The sequence below is a fragment of the Parus major genome, chromosome 8 (assembly GCF_001522545.3).
Source record: "Parus major isolate Abel chromosome 8, Parus_major1.1, whole genome shotgun sequence".
NCBI classification, from domain to species: domain Eukaryota; kingdom Metazoa; phylum Chordata; class Aves; order Passeriformes; family Paridae; genus Parus; species Parus major.
Window position 1 is genome coordinate 26,331,271 of NC_031777.1, and position 13,519 is coordinate 26,344,789.

Sequence of the window (13,519 nt, forward strand, 5' to 3'; positions counted from 1 at the left end):
CTGAATTTTAGTCACATGGGTATCCCTCAGTTTCCCTTGGCTGCCTCGATCAACTGTAGCCCAAAGTTGTAAAACCTGCCCACAGCTGCTCTGCTCACCCCCAACCTGATGTTTCACACTGTGACTTTATGCAGGCTTGTTTGGATCTAACAAGGTCCTTATTTTTCTACAATGCAGGAAATAAGGAAACCAGCCATCAATTATTAGAAGCGCAGCAGATCTGAGCCGTGTGGCTGTAAAACAGATTTTTCTTTAATGAAACTGAGCTGGCATTTGCCAGAAATAACAAGTGCCCAAGACCAAAATGTAAATCAAAACTAAAGGAGAGTTTTCAAAACTTTGAATCATTGGTAGCAACAGACAAGCTCAGAAGGAGGTTGGTATGATTTTGGAATGTCTTAAAAATGTGTGACTAATATGACTTCTAAAGACATTATTTGTGAGTTAGTATTTCAGTCTCCCCACAGAAAGAAAACATCATGACCAGAGAGGGCCAAAATGTTTGCTTTAATAACTGTGTTAGTATGTCACTATTGCTGGGCTAGGAAGGAGGCTGAGCCTTCGTTTTCATTTCAGAAAACAAAGAAAGGGAAGGCATTAATGTTGAAAATCATCAGTGCCTGGCAAGAGACTATCACAACCGTTACCCCTTCCCCACATGTCCAGGTTTTAAACCCAGCACTTAGTTTTAGTTGATCTCAGCCCAGGCCCTGGGAGACAGCAGGTTCCATCACACACCTCTGAACAGACTTGTCTAGCCCAGGAGGAGTGGTGCTGTTTACTGAAGGGAGGGACAAAACAAGAGGAAAGAAAGGCTGGGTTTAGAGGAAACGTTAGTTGCTAGTGATTATCTTGCCATAACTACTGTCCAAACTGTGTGACTGTGATGGTGGCAATGCTTCTCCTTCCCTGTCTGTCCCCTGTCTTTGTCACAAAACCCAGAATGAGAGCATAAATTTGGCCTCATCTGGATACCAGGCCCATGGACTGCAATGCAGAGGGCACATGAAGGAACTGCAGCAGCAGGTCTGGAAGAAGGAGATGGCCTGGAATCCAGTCTTTTACAGATTACATGTAGAAGCCCTTGGCATGGTCCAGCTTGTCCATTTTAGTGATTCTGCCACTGAATGCAATTGTCTGTGGTTGAAACTAGTCATTTCTTCCATAGGAATATTCAGACTCTCTGACTACCAGAAGGTTTATTCTTTACTAAACTGTGCCAGGTTTAATTACCCTTTCAGTCAAAAACCTGTATTCCTTCTTGTTTTATCCTTCTCTATTTCCAGCCATGAGATACCACTCTGCACTCTGAACAACCCTCAAGTATCACTTATTTTCTCTTTCACTGCATCTCTGGAACAGACCAGATTCCCTGTAATCTTCCATTAGTCCATGGGTACCACACATGGGTCAACATCTTCCAGTTCTTCTCCAAATCCTTTGTTTTTTCAAATCCATTTAAGAAAGTCTGAGCATTAGTCTATCTTCCTGCAACCAGAGTGATAATTTACAGAAGAATTATATCTCTTCCCAAAGCTTTTTAATAATGTATCATATCACCTCATACCCTATTAGAAGTAGTATTTTCTCATACCAGTTGGATGTGACATGCCAATCCTTTTCAGTGCCACTGCTTTCCAGAACATACAGCCTCCCACCTATAAAAACAGTTTATATCCTCTATGCCAAGGTACTGGCTCATATATATGACACAAGAAAATACCTGCCGTCCAGTTCCCAATGACTGCTCAAGAAATCCATATCAAATGCCAGTCACTTCCTGATTTTTATTAAATAAAATATTCCCTTAAATTGAAGGAACTTTACTGGTAGTGGCTTTCCATATTCTGTTAGGATTTCAACAGAAACTATTCAGTAACACTGGGAACAAAACTCACACGTTCAGTATACAAAACACTGTCACTGTACACAATATTTATATCTGGTGTGCATCTCAATTTCTACAGATAAGTCAGTTTCTATTCCTTTCAAAAGGCAACAATATTATCTACACCACTATTCTTCTGCCATCAACATTGAATGTGACAATTCAAAATAAATCCCAGAAGTTAAGTCTTATCTACCAACACATTTACCTCTGCCAGCCTCACTCTCAGGCTTGCTGTAAAACAAGAACTAGTTTGATGAACTCTTAAAAAGAACGGCTTCCTTCAGCTGCACTGTTAATGCCAATTTCTGCAACAATCCAATCCCAAAAATTAACTGTCCAAACTCCACCTGGACCATAAGGATGTAGATACAACCACAAACTGAAGGCAAATAGTGCTGCAGGCCTTCAGTTATTTTTTATATTTGGAAAACAGGATGCACTGAAAATGAATAATAATTCAATGTGAACCTAATTCAGTATCAATAAGGCTATTTCCTTCTTCAGAACAATGGCTGGCATTTTCTATCCCCAACAGGCAATCATTTGTTAGCAATGGCATGTCCCCAGAATGCCACAGAACATTTCACAACTGCTTTGCACATAAAATCAATCATTTTCCATGCCCAGTTGTCCCACCACTGGCTCTCCCAACCGGTGCTCTTCGAGCCCTTCACTTAGTCTGGTTTTTATTGTATGCCTTCTCAGTGTTTTCTTGACAAACAAATGAGTGGCCAGAAACACCAATGTTAGACAAGGAGGGATTTGAACTTTGTTCAGTAAGTCAAAGAGGATAGAAGCCTGGACTATTACAGTTTGAGAGACTAACTTCTAACTCTTCAGTGCCTAAGCGGTTGAGTGTGGGAATTAAAAATGCCACAGGAAAGACAGCTGGGCCCAAAGAATTACATTCCACAGTAGGATTTCCATCCAGCCTGTCTTTAAAAACTCCAGTGATAAACAACTCATGCCATCCTTGGGCACCATATGTCAGAAAATTAGTACAGTCCTAGAAAGTATCTTTCCTAGTGTCAATCCCAGATAATCCCTGTGGAAGAATAAACCAATCTAGAAAATGCAGAAGGTGCTGAAGATCAGATTCATTTCACAAAAAATTTAGTTACCACTGGAGAAAACCTACAGCCACACTCAGAAAGGGTGCAACAGGAGATTTCCTTCTGGACCAGCAGAACAAGACCACACTGCCTCTGACAGATATGTGGGCACCTTAAACACAAACTGTAACTCTGATCTACAAATCATTCTGTTTAGAAGCTCATTCCCAAATATAACATATTCTGAATCAGTGCTGCTCATCAAACTAGCAAATACTGCAGTCAGCAGCCTTCACACTGGAACCTGTATCCAATCTCCCAGATTGTTTTCTCTAGTAGTAGTTAGTGTCAGAATTCATTTTTATCTAAATGCTAGCTGGCTATGAGGCTATTTTTCACCAGGTTTTCTCTCAAGTCTCTTATTATCTAGGATCCAAAACCATCTCCCTGTCTCTTCAGAGTGACTGCTTGATGCTGAAACATCTACCCCATGCATAAAACTTCTTTATCACCTCTGATGTTTACTGTTCTTAATTTTCAAATCTTCCAGCAACTTCCCCAGCAGCTAATAAAAAATCTATTGTTGGCATTAACACTAGCCCTTAGCAAGCAAAGTTCCCCAAGCAGGTTAGTCTCATTTTGAGAAACTCAACCTGGGTATGGCTAAGGCTGCAAGTCTCTGCAGCACACCAGTGTTTTCACTCTAACTTGTCAAATAAACTGCACTTGTAGCCAATTCTATCATACATTTCAGCTCAAAACACTGCTGATGATTAATCATCCCAGTGGTTTGCTCTCACCTTCTAGGTTTTGGTCCCTCTATATTAGCTTTCTATGACTAATCTTGCAGAACATATCCACTTGTAAAAGTATCTATGGAAGTGTAAAAGCAACAGGTATAAAAGTGAATTTTGACAAAGCAGTTTGAGTACTTATGCCAGCAATCTCTGCCTAATAGCTTCTGACAGGATGCAGTATAAGAGAAAGATCTCATATGAATAATGATTCCAATAAAAGCCAGCCAAATCACCCTGACAGATTTAGAGTATTTATACATTCAGCAGACCAAAAGCTATTTACACAAGTCGCCATGCTTCCACTCATTTAGCTCACAATTCAAGTAAGTAACAACCTTTTATACATATATTTAAAAATAAACTAACAGAACAGTGGCACAGTAAGGAAGCCAAGAGAGTAGAAAGAAAAGGTCACTAAGATTCAAGGGCAGGTAATGAGTAAGTGGGCTCTAGGGCTAAATATCCCCTTAAATTTCCTGCATATCCATCCAAATCAGAGATGCTGAAATGTGTGGGGATCTTTGTTCTGAAAGGAGAACCATCCACACATTGTCTGTAGCTTATCCCCACAAAACTGTGACAAGTCAGCAAACCTCGAATAGCTCAAGAACTCAAAAGGAATAAAAGCCGATTTGTGGTAAGTTGGCAGGAGGAAAAAAAAGAAACAAACTGTTCAGATTAAAAACTTGAGATGTCTTTTTCTTTTGCCAAGTGAACTGAGTCCATACTTAAGAGGACAAATTTTCATGCATAAGCCCTCCAGAGCTCAAGTCTGCCTCCTTCTTATCCACTCTTGGATTTAAAACGGCATCACTTCAGATCTGCACCAGAGTTAGGCACAATGGGACAAGGCCAGTTCAGTTTCAGTTGAACATAAACCAGCTCTGATAACTTCAAGGAAACTGAACATTACAACAATCAGATATCCAGAAAGAAGGAATTTAGAGTTGCTTTTTCTTGTTCAAGTCCTGAAGACAATGTCAGCTGCATGAAAAATCTGTTCTGCCAGAGTGATGAGGATCTTGGGAACCTTGCAGTAGCCACTGGCACCTCAAAAGCTGAGGGACACACAGTCCATCAGGTGATTTCTGCCTCAAGAGCAACGCATCCTAGGAGACTTTGCCATCTGCTGGGAGGCAAGAGCAACCCAGAAAACTGGGGGATGGGGAGCAGAAATTTTCCTTCTAACAGATACTTTATTCTTGGCTATGTCCAACACAGCTCCCTTAATGTAGCCTCCTCTTCCTTACCTCAGCACACAAAATGCTAAAATATACGGGAGATTTTGTTCCTTTGCAACAATTCTGCAACTGGCAGCACAATCCCGATGTAAACAGCAACAAACCCAACTAAAATGTTCCGTTAAAAACCTTACTCTCCCAAAGATAACAAAGATGATTTTGCACTTTTCACCACTCACACTCACAGAGACTCACCAACAAGGGCAAACACCCGACCTTCATGTAGACAGGAGAGAAACCCAATCCACGCACACGCTGTGCACAGGGGCTGCAGCCACACTCCAGCAAGTGCCACCCCAGGCTGATACAGCCACAAGCTGCAACGTCATGTCCTGCACCACCACCAGATCAGACCTCAGAGCACAGCTACATCATCCCAGTGCCAAATCTGAGCTAAAACTCTCTCTCAGCACAGAAGATTAAGCTGGCCCTGAGAGTTTGCCCAAACAATCAGGCTCTTTCTGGTTCCAAAACTGACTTGTCCTTCTCTACACCATACTCCTGCTATGCTCTCACTATTGAAATATCATGACCAGCACACAGCTTTGGCCCAAAATTATAAAAATAGTACAATCTAGCACCCTTGTTCTGTTCATCCAAAACATTCACATACTTGCCCATGTTGGCTGCTGGCACAATCCTTCACCACTTTTGCCTGTTTCACATACAGTGGCTGATCACAACAGCTTTACATCCATGCATGGTCTTGAACACAAGAAAAATAGAAGGTGAACGCGCTGTGCTAACTGACCTTGACACCTGGGCTACAAGTGCTTGCACACTTTTTTCTCCAGGAGAGAATTTAACACTTGGATCTTCTCTTCTGTGTCTCAAAGGAGCTTGGAAGGAATTTTCAAAAATATTCAACACTGGCCTCCTCCTGAAGTCAACTCCCTGCAATTTCAGCAGGAGCAGCAGGGCAAAGCAAGAGTTATGAAACCTTATGTTAAGCCCTTTCTGGGATTTTCCCAGAAAATACTGGGTAATAAAATAGAAATTTCCTCTTATCTGCTCTCACTTTAACTCTCTCTTCTCTGTCCAGCACAGATGGGGCTTGGGAGGTAAGCAGGACTTAGAGAAGGAATGGTAAGTGCTGACTTAGAGTGAAGTGAGTCCTGAATACAAACTGCTGCTTTCCTTGAACATCATTCCTGTCCTATTTAGTCTTCTCTTTTCAATCATTACAGAAGTCACTACTTCCATCAAAGAGTACAACTCCCAGTCATCGTGACTGATCACTGCCTCTCGGTGAAGGATTCAGGTTAAATCAAAGCCAGCTGCTTTACAGAGGGGAAGGCAGCTAAGAAGAAGTTAAGCAAAATAATAATAAAAAATGCAATCTAGAACCTACATAGATAGGAAATCTACTCTTGTGGTTCAAATAAATAACTCTAAGGTATTTAAGCCTCATGCACAGAAAACAATTTTGTAACTTTTAAGTCATCCTCTTGCATTGTTGTTCTGCCCTAATAACTCTGAAATGTGCTACTCATCTCTCCCAGTTAAATATCCTGTTTCACAAGCCCACTCCTAGATATCTGAAACTGCACAGCATTTCTATCTAGCTTTAGGCATCTAGCATTCCAAAGAATTAATATTTAAACTTATTATAAAGGAATGGGGATTGCGTTAAGCATGTAGTATTTAGCAAAACATTCATACCAATAAACTGCTGTGTTGCTTGTCTGAAGCACATTTATCATCCTTTAAACTCAAAAGAAAGATTATGCTCCAAAACTGACACATGTATCTATTTTCCTTTTAATACAACCAAGACTTAGACAGGATTAGAGAGTGGAAGCTATCAAATTTCAATTTTAACAATACACTTAAAATTATATTATCTTTCTTCGCCTAGGGGATTGTTGACTTCAGTATTTAAGTGACTTAAGCATAGCAAATTGTGAAAAAGCAGTGAATCACAGCACTTATTTTAAATAATCCTACACCCTCTACCCCTTCCAGGGAAGAGCTTCATGTTAACATTTTTATATATATTACTGCTCTTATATCTCTTGATTAGAGATAAATGAGTAAAGAAACTCTAATCTGTTGCAAGACATCACTAATTGGTATTTTTTCCTCTTATATTAGTCTTTGATTTACACCTCACATACGTTCTCCCCAGCCAGCACATGTAATTTATTTAGAGCACTGGAAGGCAGGCAAAATACATCATCTACTGTTATACAACCTTCTACAAGGTATTAAAATACCAGGCCCCTGGAGACACACTTCATATAGCTCAGCAAGTTCCAAAATAAACCAAACCACCAACCCCCTAAGCACATAAAATAACAATGGACATCTGTATTAAAAAGTTAGTTTTTTACTGTATTTGATGATGTCGCCTTAGTGTCATTTTTCCCTCTGGTTAATATGCAAACAACATGTAAGAATGAATTTGCTTTCTCCTCATTGTAAAACAACTAACAACTCTATAGCTCTCACAAAACTCTCTTATCACACACGTAAATGCCAGAATTAAGTGTAGCTTATGATGTTTTGCATTCATTTAACCCTTAGAGTAAAATTGGTGCCATAAATTCAATCACAGTGCTCCTCACCAATCCATTCAGTAAGATAAGCACATATACATTCAAACATAAATGGAGAAGTCAAACATAATTATCAGACTTAAAGCAAAACAGTTGCTTTAAATAAAAAGATCTTAAGCGCTTTGAGTTGACGGAGATCAACTTTGTAATGCTCAAAAACTTAAAATAACCTAAAATACGGAATTTGGATCGATTTCCTATTACAGCTCTGGCAATGTCTCATCTGTTTTACAAGCAGTCCTCTGTCTACAGATAATCATTAACAATCATTTCATATAGTCAAGCTAATGACTGTAATAAAAAAAAAAAAAAGTCCTTGTTCCAGGTAACCAGTGAAGCACAGATTCTCAGAACAGAAAGTTCAGGTTCCAACCGAGATTTCACATACAGGGTGCCAGAAATGTAATAGGAGGGGAAGGAAAAAGGGGAACTCTTTGCCTCTATTCTTCAAAGCCTGTTCAGAAAGGTAGCGCCGCGCTAGTGTGCACCGATGGTTATCTGAATGGAGGGACCGGCCCTTGCTTTTCTTTACACGCCCCATTTACAGGCAATAAAACGGCCGGAGTGGTTTTAACTGGTCGTTCTATGTCACTGTAACGCTCCCTGCTCCCGGCAGAAGATAACAGCTGTGCCATATTCCCAAACACATACTTTTGCTATTGTTTGCACATTTGTGGGGCAAGATTACGCTGTACCACAGCCAGTGAGCGCTGCCCTTGCTTTGGAACCCTGTATTCCGAGTTACAGCAATGTGCTGGGAAACAACGTTGGGTGGCTGAGGAAAAAAAAAGAGCAAACAAACCCCAGTCTATTAAAAGCCGTTTCAGGCACTGTGAAATGATTACTAGATTGCACGCCTGGTTCGAGCCTGTTGACATATAATGATAGAAATCTGGAGTGCAAAATGGAGTGGTTTACATCTATTTTCCCTTTCCAATTACCCTGCCATCAACATCTTCAACAGTTCTAAAATCACTAAACAGCAGAATTTCTAGAATAATGGCAATTATGGTACTGAGCATGGAAATTATATTCACAGTACTGCAGATTTCTCTCATAGTCCATACGTTATTCCACTTCCTAGCTTACAGATGGATTTAATAAAAACTTGTTATTTGTTCTACAAGCTTTTCCCTGTACACAGGAAAAAGAACTTCTGTAATATTAGGATTGAAATACTGACCCAGCTAAAGTCAGTGGCAAGACTCCTAGTGATATTAATAATTTAGGGTAAAATTTTGTCCTTATTCAACAAAAAAACAAACTTTACAATAAGCAATAAGCAGTACAGTCTCCTAGAAGACATTCACTTAAAATCTAGCAGTTTCACTAAAAAGAATCTTAAAGCCTTTCCAGAATATAATCACAAATATACTAAAGATCCTCAACAAACACTTAACAGTTTATGTGTATACATAACATTGAATTCTTAAGATATAAATAATGTATTCAGTTATATCTAAATGATAATTTACAGTGCTCTATGTCCAAAAATTTGTAGTTGATGAGACTGCTCACAGGAACAGCAATGTACATACTTAACTACTTGCAAGATGTAGACTTTAATTTTTTTCTTACTATAAAGAAGAAAGGTATTTTTCTTCTCACTCCACTTAGCCCCATATATAATAACCTCCATCGTCGTAACATTTTAAAGACAGAACAAGTGATTTCTTATTTTTAACTTCTATTCCTTCAAACAAAACGTAAATCAAATAGAAGTTTTTCTTCCAATGATTAGACTAATTTCCTTGTTGAGAGTAATCTGACATTATCTATTATTCAATATAATTCTACACAATATTAAAATAGATACAACATTTATTCTCTTCAGCTTTTCCAGTAGCTGTAGTTTTTTTTCATGAAGCAGAAAAGAGTTTTTTTGCTTTTACTTTACAAGTACTGAATGCCTTTATATGACTGGCTGATCATTTTGTATTTGCTAAATATTCTCCACTAACGATCCCTAAATTACAAGGGCTTTAATGATTAGATACAATTAAACCTCTTTTAAATTAAATCCATGAAAGTCCCATCTTCAAGTCAGTGATTGATTTTGCAACACAAATCATTAGATGAGCTTCCTTCAGCATCAAGTAACTGAAAGTTTTTTGCCTATTCAATACAAGTAAGCATTATAGCCCATTTAAGGGAGGAGAGGACAGTCACAATTTATTCCAAATGAATTTGTGAACACATTCTCCAATTTGCAGTTTCCTCTCCTTTCTTCCCTTACAAAACAAAATTAGGCAAAAAAAACAAAAACAAAGCACACACACACCCCCCTCCCGAAATATAGTTCTTAACTGCACATTCTGTCCACACCAACCTTCCTTTTTGTAGCAGGGTTCAAGTGCAGCAAGGGAACTAGAGTGAAAAAAAGAAATAATCACTACTACAGCTGTACATAAAACTGAGAGTTTAGAGATCACCATACCAGTGAACCTGTCCCTGTCTCCTTATCAGCTTGTATCAGATTTCTCACCTCTAGGCAGCTGCCTTTACTCCAGTGGGGTAATTCAGGTGAACACATATACACAGATAAGGTATAAGAAAGAAAATGGCAAGATCAGGCCCAAGACCAGTCAATTCACATAAGTCATAAAACCAAAGTATATGCTTTTGCTTAAGATCCCAACAGTACAAGCTGTTACTTTCACAAGGACAGTCCTGATAACCAAGAAAACAGTCACAGGGGGATTAAATGGCAAGATTTACCCGTCCTTCTCAACAGTAGAAGGAAATTAATACATTTCAATACATTGGTTGTATGTTTGCTGAAAGCAGCTACAGTTAACAACAAACAAAAAAAATCCGAGTGCTTTCTCCTTGTCTGAATAAAACACACTCTCAACAAGGAAACATCCAACTACTGCAACTCGACCAGCTTATTGTTTTGCCCACTGTAAGTTAATATCTGAAGTGGTTGCTGCAAAGGTCCGGGCCATTTGGATGATTTCCCAGTGGCACAGCAAACAGGATAAATCTCGTCATTTCTACTGAGTCATGAATTAGGTACACTGAACAAAACTGGAAAAGAATGAAAAGGAGAAGTGTTTCCTGGTAACAACCATAATCAATGTCATTTAGAATCTGAGATATTTGGCATCTTTATAGATTACTCTTTTGTCACCAGTAAAGCCTTCCCAAAAGCTTCTTTCCTGTAGACAATAAGTATTGTGCCCTGTGTTACTTTCAAAACTGTAATACCGTAGCATGAAATTCAACAACACAGAACTAAACCCACAGAATCCCAGGAAAACACTGTAAAACGGACTTCATACCTTATGGTATAGTTATTCTATGCCAAATACCTCTAAAAAGCACTGTCTGTATGCAAATACTCTGCCTTATGACACATATGGAAATCAATGACGAAGAAAAGCATGATGCCTATCACAGCCAGCCACATCAGAAGGGATTGGCTGGGTGCAAACTGGGCATTTATTCTGAACAGCTCCCAAACAGAACAAAACATGGAGCACAATTCCAAAATACTGGTATTTTCAGCAAACAACCAACAGCACCATCCTGAAAAGTTTAGACCCAAATAATCAAATTCCCAGAAATAATCCTCACCACAACCCGTCAAGTTTTTGTTTGGCTGTTCAGAAAGTCCAAAAGACTTGCTCAGGCACGGAAGCATTTTGCAGGATCGTAACTTAAACACTGTGATGCAGCAGAAAAACACCACAGAGACATTACAACAGCAGGATACTTCTTCCCCATTGTGATTACTTCAAAGCTGCCCTTTTTATTAGTAGAGCAGTGTATCATTTTGATTCATTCTTCTTGGAAAAAAAATAATTAAAAAGTAAGACTCGTTTAGGGAAAAAAAAAACTTACAGGGAACTATAAAAATCAGTTCTGCTCCTGTTAGAGAGCGTCTTTTACACTCCCTACTTGCAACTTTCAACTGTGGATAAACCAAAATGAGGAGGCACATTCTGTAATCTAACCCAGACTGCAGAGGGAATCACTGGGTACATGGCACTCTGGGCCTGCAGAACAGGAGACGCATGGCACGATGGTCTGAAATCAAGCTGTCATCAGTTTCCTTCCCAAAATCTTTCACTGGGTAAATCTGAGTATTTCCCTCACTTCCACTTCTTAGCTTTATCTTGGTATATCACATCCACATGGAGCTATCCCAGTCCTTGATCTTCCTGAGAGAACCAGGGTTGGTGGGAGATGGTTTGCACTGCTCCTTGAAAGAGCAGCAGCTCTCCTGTCTGCAGCACAGCCCGCTTTAGATACACTCTGATTTGTGAGCTGGAGCACAGTGAGCACTCCAGAATTCCACAGTGGACATTAAAGCACTTGCTGACATTGTACAGGTCAGAAGGAGCATTTTATCCACACATTTTATCCCAAACATTTTAAATGAGACTCAGAATTTTACTTTGAACTTTACTTTCCCTAACTCCTCCCAAAAATGTCTTATGGGGAGGGGAGAGAGAAAGGCAAAACCAAACCAAACAGAAAACCCCAACAAACAAACAACAGGAAAGCCACTCAAAAACCTCAGTGCTGCCATCTTTGGAAAAATCCAACATTATTCACCAAATTCTCCTGCTCAGTTAAATGAACCCTATCCTGCCCATGGATATCTACTTACTCCCATGACTCAAGTCACTCAAACACTGAAGCAATCATAAGGTAACACCCTGGACAGAAAACATACTAAACAAAAAGAGCAATAAAATTTAAAACAATTTTTTCCCCCCAGTGGTGAAAATGGGAAATTGATCAGTCAAGGAAGATGAATTAGGAACCTTCTCCCATGCCCACCTACATCTACTGTAAAAGTCCCAAGTGAATGCAAAATTAAATTCTTCCCCTTTCTTTCCCTACTCCTCTGTCCTCTGCAACAGCAAGAAATGCAGGAAAACATGCATGAAAAGAGGGCTAAACAGCTCAAAGGAAAAAAAGATTTTAGAAGTGTTTCAACAGTCTCCCTGGACAGGGCAATGCCTGGGCAGGATCTGAAGCTGTTATGAACCCTGTCGAGTGGCACCAACTTCACCTGGGGGACCACAAGGGACTGTAACACCCCGAGTGCCTTCCACAAGCAGCAGATGCAGGAGCACAGTGGTACAAGAGCTTGTAGCTCTCCCTTTACACTATGTGAATCCTCCTTCTCCCCCCTCCAAACAGGAGGCTGTGTAACAGACCTTCATTTCATTCCTGCCAAACATTAACAAACTTTTTTTTTTTTTTTAATCAGGAGAGAAGAATTGCAGCATTAACAAACAGAAAAATAAAAAAGGTAATTTATAACTTGCTGCTCCACTCTGTCTGTATTCAGTGGTGATGAACAAACACATCCCAGAGTTAGTAGGACAGATCTATCACAGATTGAGGTGTTCATTAACATAACTTCATGGCAATGAAAGGTGCCATCACCCTAGGTAACAAGCTCACAAAAGAAAATGTCACTAGTCCAAGGGCATGTAGCCTACTTTTAATTTTCAGAAGAATGGACAGAACTGGAAAAAATCCCAGTGAAAACAGTCTTACACTGACAAGATACTGCACATACATATCTAAAATAGAGAATGGGAATGGACTCATAAGAAGAAAAATATGAGAATTTAACATTCTTTTAACATTACAGAAAACACTGTCTTATCATTAATAACCTTAGGTGTACCTATGTCTCTGCAAGCAAGGTTGTAGCATAAAGAAATGCTCTAATTCTGAGCCCATCCAGTGATACCTTAGAGGGACTATTTTAAAACTGAATTTTGATTAACAAATTTCAGCTGAGTTAAAAAGTTCTAGCTGAAAACTGTAATTAACTGATTTTTAGTAGGCAACTCCTAACCCTACGTCAGTGCCACTTCTTTAACGATGAACAGCTGAAAATCAGACATTTGTTAACCAGCAGAATTTGACCTTTTGGGCACCAGGAATTCCCAAGTCGGAGGATTCACCGCCTGAATCCAGCATTTGTAACACCTCCTTGAAATACAAACTA

General features: G+C 39.4%; 1 protein-coding gene across 4 annotated transcripts in view; it reads right to left on the reverse strand.

Annotated features, from left to right (window-relative positions):
• The window catches only part of GLIS1 (GLIS family zinc finger 1), a 179,989-nt gene that overhangs the window by 165,030 nt on the left and 1,440 nt on the right, over window positions 1-13,519 (reverse strand). The window lies entirely within an intron of this gene.